Genomic DNA, 6,349 nt, shown 5'->3' with positions numbered 1-6,349 from the left:
TGCGCGAATTCTTTCTAAACGCCACTCCATGCTAATTAACATGCGTCAGGATGAAGAAATGGTTTCTGAAATTCTCGGGGACTACGACATGTTTTACCAAAGAAACATAATCAAGGTGCACACAAAGACTCAGGCGGAGGGGAGAGGGTTCTAAAGCAGTACCTAGCCGGCCGCCTCTGCCTCTAAACCGAATGCCGGAAGTGGTAGCGTGTTCAGACAAAGGCGTTGTGTGATCATTCGTTTTCCGGTCGTCGAGGTGGTATTCGTAGGCCGACCGCAATTCAGAAAATCCGGCGTGTGTATCTCTGGTCAAAGGTTTCATACCAGTTGTTTGTGGTCTGGGAGAATGGGAAATTTTCAACTGGCTAGGAACTTTTGGTAGTGACTCCATCGTAACAACACGGGTTACGCTCCTCATATGATTTAAGCATATGTTTGTGCAGCCTTCGCTAGTGTCAATCATGCATAGGCGATGGGTATGTGGTTACCCGTTTTGTCACAGTGAGCAAGTACTGTGCCCACACCCGCCCGGAACACGTCAGATGACAAAATAAACTGCGCAATTGTCTTAAAATGGACCAGAGAAAGCTGTCATGTTAGTCACTTATTTAGGTTTTCGAATGCCCGTTGCTGCACTTCAACCCCTGTTCAGATAGAATTGTCATGAAGCAAAGGTAAAACGTTTTGGCTATTTCGGATCTGCGCCGCCAAAAACTGCTAAAAATTTACCATACACAAGAATGTATGGACTTAATTCTTGTTAGGTTGGGCTGGGCTTTGTGGATGGCCATGACTGTGGCACCTTAAAGGTAGAGTCCACACTTGTCGTTTCCACCTCCTAGAAACTCGAGACGTTCGAGAAACAGCTCGCATTTCTTGTCTTGCTCTCCGAGGTCAGCCATAATTAGGGCGGCTAACCCCTCCGTGAACGCGTGAACGTGCGCTCACGCACCCCTATATTTTTGCTAAACACCAGGATGTCGTTCAGGTGCGCAGCTACTTGGGGTAGTCCAGCAACGAAAGTGTCCATTGACTTTGAAATGGTGGCTTTTGAAGTGATGGGACTTTTGAGAATCCTGGAATACCGTGAGCTTGGTGCGCGCTGTCCTGCGGGCAAAATCAGCCAGGGCAATGGCATCTTGTGCATAACCAGAAGGCGGTGTGTTTTGTTGGAGTAAGCTGTCCAGGGGCAATATACTGTAGAAGTGACAACTGAGCTAGTTGGTAATGCAAATGGGACATCTTGAAGGTAGCGCACTTAAACACGGACACTAGCACAAACAACAGCACTGACTGAAAACCGATTCTTTTTAGAACAGAATATTGTTGCATTGATTATTGAGGCATACAATGTAAGAAAAAAGGTGGTGTGATGCTTAAGTGAGTCGTCGATTCATTTACATGAGAGTGAGTTTGAATTTATAGATCGCTCTGGAAATTAAACGTAGCACGCGCCTTCGTCCACACAGTTTGTTTCATGCCTCGCATGTTTTCGAAATGATATTCTGGAATGTGACGTAGGTATGCTGTGTGGTCACATGTGTTCAGGTTGAAGTATTACTGTATGTGTGTTCTAATCAAAATCAGTTGTGAGTCAGCGCTGTTGTTTGTCGTTTTTTTCGCTACTGTCCGTGTTTAAGTGCGGTACCTTCAAGATGTCCCATATCCAGGGGCGAGACCGCCTCTCGACCGAAGAAGAGGTAAATAGGAGAAATTCCGACGGTATGATGACGGGACGAGTTATATGCGAATGTAATGAAAGGAAAAGCAATGTCCCAGTCGCGATGGTCATGGAAAACTTATATGGAAAGCCTATCCGTTAGAGTTCTGTTCAGTCGCTCCGTAAGACCACTGGTCTACGGATGGTACCAAGTCGTAAATTTGTGCGTCGTTGCTCAACAGTGAAGGATGTCGTCGAATACTCCCGACAGGAAGTTTCATCATCTTTTTGGTATGCCCCCTTACCACATATCACACCCAGAGTTTGTAAGGTATTAATAAATAATATATATATATATATATATATACAAAGAAATGCCGGCAGTCTAGAACGCCAAAGAAGGCATAGGGGAATGGTTAGACTATTTTTTACTCTTAGGGATGTTACATTGTTTTTTTATTAATTACGTGAGAAAAAATAAAGAAAAACACGCGCCCAGAGTGGGGACCGACCCCACGCCTTTCGATTAGATCTCGAATGCCTTACCAATTCGGCTATCTGGGCGACTGTGTTCTCCTTCCCTTTCTGGGGTATTTATATTTACTACAGCTGTATCTGATGCTTGAGGGTGGTAGCCAGCCCCACTGAGACTTCACGGGGAGAAGGGGACCTTCTTTTCAACCCCTGGGGCTTGACGCGAACGTCTACAGCCTGTCATAAGCGGGTAACTCGCGGGAAACCCTCTTATGCTACCTTGGCATCAAGGCTGCCAGAACCGAGGCCCTCACTAAACTTTCGCACGATAATGGGGTTTGGAAATGAGGGGCTCGTTAGGAAATACAGAAAGAAATGCCGGCAGTCTACAATGCCAATGAAGGCATTGGGGAATGGTTAGACTATTTCTTACCGTTAGTGGTGTTACATTATAATTTTTACTAAAAACATGAGAAAGAACAAAAGAAAAACACGCGACAGAGTGGGGACCAAACGAACGCCTTTCGATTAGATATCGAATGCCTTACCAATTCGGCTATCTGGGCGACTGTGTTCTCCTTCACTTTCTGGGGTATTTATATTTACTACAACTTTATCTGACGCTTGAGGGTGGTAGCCAGCGCCACTGAGACTACACGGAAAGAAGGGGACCTTCTTTTCAACCCCCGGGGCGTCATGCTTTCTTACGTAATAATTAAAAAATATAATGTAACATCACTAAGGGTAAAAAATAGTCTAACCATTCCCCTATGCCTTCTTTGGCAATGTAGACTGCCGGCATTTCTTCTGTATTTCCTAACGACCCCCTCATTTTAAAACCCTATTATCATGCGAAAGCTTAGTGAGGGCCTCGGTTCTGGCAGCCTTGATGCCAGCGTAGCATAAGAGGGTTTCCCGCCAGTTAAACGCTTATGACAGGCTGTAGACCTTCGCGTCAAGCTCCGGGGGTTGAAAAGAAGGTCCCCTTCTCACCGTGAAGTCTCAGTGGGGCTGGCTACCACCCTCAAGCATCAGATACAGCTGTAGTAAATATAAATACCCCAGAAAGGGAAGGAGAACACAGTCGCCATGATAGCCGGATTGGTAAGGCATTCGAGATCTAATCGAAGGGCGTGGGTTCGGTTCCCACTCTCGGCGCGTGTTTTTTTTCTTTCTTTCTCACGTAATTAATAAAAAAAACTGTAACATCACTAAGGGTAAAAAATAGTCTAACCTTTCCCCTATGCCTTCTTTGGCATTGTAGAATGCCGGCATTTCTTTCTGTATTTCCTAACGAGCCCCTCATTTCCCAACCCTATTATCGTGCGAAAGCTTAGTGAGGGCCCCGTTTCTGGCAGCCTTGATGCCAAGGTAGCATAAGAGGGTTTCCCGTCAGTTACCCGCTTATGATAGGCTGTAGACGTTCGCGTCACGCCCCGGGGGTTGAAAAGAAGGTCCCCTTCTCCCCGTGTGGTCTCAGTGGCGCTGGCTACCACCCTCAAGCGTCAGATACAGTTGTAGTAAATATAAATACCCCAGAAAGTGAAGGAGAACACAGTCGCCCAGATAGCCGAATTGGTAAGGCATTCGAGATCTAATCGAAAGGTGTGGGTTTGGTCCCCACTCTTGGCGCGTGTTTTTCTTTCTTTCTTTCTCAAGTAATAATTAAAAAAAATAATGTAACATCACTAAGGTTAAAAACTAGTCTAACCATGCCCCTATGCCTTATTTGGCATTGTAGACTGCCGGCATTTCTTTCTGTATTTCCTAACGAGGCCCTCATTTCCAAACCCTATATATATATATATATATATATATATATATATATATATATATATATATATATATATATATATATATATATATATATTTATATATATATATATATATATATATATATATATATATGTAGCGAATCAGAAAATGGGAAATGAGGGGCTCCGTGAAATAAGACAGAAAATAAGGGTTGGCAGTCAAGAAAACCTCGGAAAGCAAAGGGGAGGTTGTGGTGGGTCATAGAAAGAGATGAAGAATTTTTTGAGTCGAAAAGAAAGTGGTGAAAAAATTCCCGCCGGGTGGGATCCGAACCCACGACCTCCAGAATACCGGTCTGGTGCGATAACCACTACGCTACCGGCGGGGCTCTTTCCCCAGCACTTTCTCGGGTATTTATGTTAAGTAATTTTTGTTTCCTGCACTTCGGGGTGGTAGCCAGCGCCACTCGGACTTCTCGGGGTGAAGGGGACCTTCTTTTTAACCCCCGGGCCGTGACTCGAGTGACTACGACATGTCGAGAGTGGTTGACCAGCGTTGAACCCTCTTAAGCTCCCTTTGGCACCAAGACTGCCAGAACAGAGGCCCTCGCTAAGCATGTAGCGAATCAGAAAATGGGAAATGAGGGGCTCCGTGAAATAAGACAGAAAATAAGGGTTGGCAGTCAAGAAAACCTCGGAAAGCAAAGGGGAGGTTGTGGTGGGTCATAGAAAGAGATGAAGAATTTTTTGAGTCGAAAAGAAAGTGGTTAAAAAATTCCCGCCGGGTGGGATCCGAACCCACGACCTCCAGAATACCGGTCTGGTGCGATAACCACTACGCTACCGGCGGGGCTCTTTCCCCAGCACTTTCTCGGGTATTTATGTTAAGTAATTTTTGTTTCCTGCACTTCGGGGTGGTAGCCAGCGCCACTCGGACTTCTCGGGGTGAAGGGGACCTTCTTTTTAACCCCCGGGCCGTGACACCACTTTCTTTTCGACTCAAAAAATTCTTCATCTCTTTCTATGACCAGCCAGAACCTCCCCTTTGCTTTCCGAGGTTTTCTTGACTGCCAACCCTTATTTTCTGTCTTATTTCACGGAGCCCCTTATTTCCCATTTTCTGATTCGCTACATGCTTAGCGAGGGCCTCTGTTCTGGCAGTCTTGGTGCCAAAGGGAGCTTAAGAGGGTTCAACGCTGGTCAACCACTCTCGACATGTCGTAGACACTCGAGTCACGGCCCGGGGGTTAAAAAGAAGGTCCCCTTCACCCCGAGAAGTCCGAGTGGCGCTGGCTACCACCCCGAAGTGCAGGAAACAAAAATTACTTAACATAAATACCCGAGAAAGTGCTGGGGAAAGTGCCCCGCCGGTAGCGTAGTGGTTATCGCACCAGACCGGTATTCTGGAGGTCGTGGGTTCGGATCCCACCCGGCGGGAATTTTTTCACCACTTTCTTTTCGACTCAAAAAATTCTTCATCTCTTTTTATTACCCACCACAACTTCCCCTTTGCTTTCCGAGGTTTTCTTGACTGCCAACCCTTATTTTCTGTCTATATATATATATATATATATATATATATATATATATATATATATATATATATATATATATATATATATATATATATAAGTATGTATATGTCTGTGTGCGTGCGTGCGAGCGTGCGTGAGTGCATGTGGGCGGTGTTTGTCAGTTTTGTTGTGCCTGCACTCGAGCGTGCGCGTGCGTGTGCCTGCGTGGGTCGGAGGGTGGTATTGCCAAACGCAAGGGCCAACCACTTACCGACCAACGACTTCGTTTTCCTGCACAGCCTTTTATACCGCGCATTTTTGCCCCTGCTTATTTGTTGTTGATCGTCAACCGCGGACCTTTTTTGCTACCCGACGGCATTAGTCATGGCCGACATCTTTGCTGGGAACGTCCCGCCGCACAAGCCAGACAAGCCGACAATGTCTTGCCGAACTCCCTGAGTATGAGTTCGGCAGGAATAATACAAAGCAACTGTTCAGTACTTATGGCGCTCTCCCTGCCTCTGAAGTCTCATTGTTTGCTGCAGAATCACACCAGCAAAATGTAAGGATTGCCGGTAACACAACGAGGTTCATTCGACGTTGCAAGGCAGTAATATAGACAGAAAAAGACCTACCGCTGGTCACACGAACTGTGTTGAAGCCGTGTGAATAATTGTGTTGTATTGCTCCGGTACAGAACTTAGTCTATACGGCTCATTATTCTCATTGCATGTCCAACTTGTTGCATAAAATCTGCTAATGAAACAATTTGTGGCATTTTTACATTTCGAAGGCGACAAAACACAGTCTTGCCAATATATATCGCTGAGTGGCAACATGATCCTCTGTATTATAAGTTCTTTGTTTCCAAGATAACCTCGAAATCATCACGTTTGGGGGAAATAAAAGGCATTCATGCGAAGTAAACGGAAATATACAATGCCTTC

The 6,349-nt window shown here is 45.4% G+C and overlaps 3 non-coding genes across 3 annotated transcripts; 1 reads left to right on the top strand and 2 right to left on the bottom strand.

The window, feature by feature from the left end:
* Positions 1-4,201: 4,201 nt before the first annotated feature.
* Trnat-ggu (transfer RNA threonine (anticodon GGU)) lies at positions 4,202-4,274 on the bottom strand. The gene has a single exon. It is a non-coding gene; the product is annotated as a tRNA-Thr (tRNA).
* Positions 4,275-4,665: 391 nt separating this feature from the next.
* Trnat-ggu (transfer RNA threonine (anticodon GGU)) lies at positions 4,666-4,738 on the bottom strand. Its single transcript has one exon. It is a non-coding gene; the product is annotated as a tRNA-Thr (tRNA).
* Positions 4,739-5,252: 514 nt separating this feature from the next.
* Positions 5,253-5,325, top strand: Trnat-ggu (transfer RNA threonine (anticodon GGU)). The gene has a single exon. It is a non-coding gene; the product is annotated as a tRNA-Thr (tRNA).
* The last annotated feature ends 1,024 nt before the right edge of the window (positions 5,326-6,349 follow it).

The sequence above is a fragment of the Haemaphysalis longicornis genome, unplaced genomic scaffold (genome assembly GCF_048455015.1).
Source record: "Haemaphysalis longicornis isolate Haplotype H1 unplaced genomic scaffold, Haemaphysalis longicornis Haplotype H1 scaffold_8, whole genome shotgun sequence".
Taxonomy (NCBI): domain Eukaryota; kingdom Metazoa; phylum Arthropoda; class Arachnida; order Ixodida; family Ixodidae; genus Haemaphysalis; species Haemaphysalis longicornis.
Note: the sequence above shows the minus strand (reverse complement) of the source record. Positions and strands in the feature narration are given on the sequence as shown.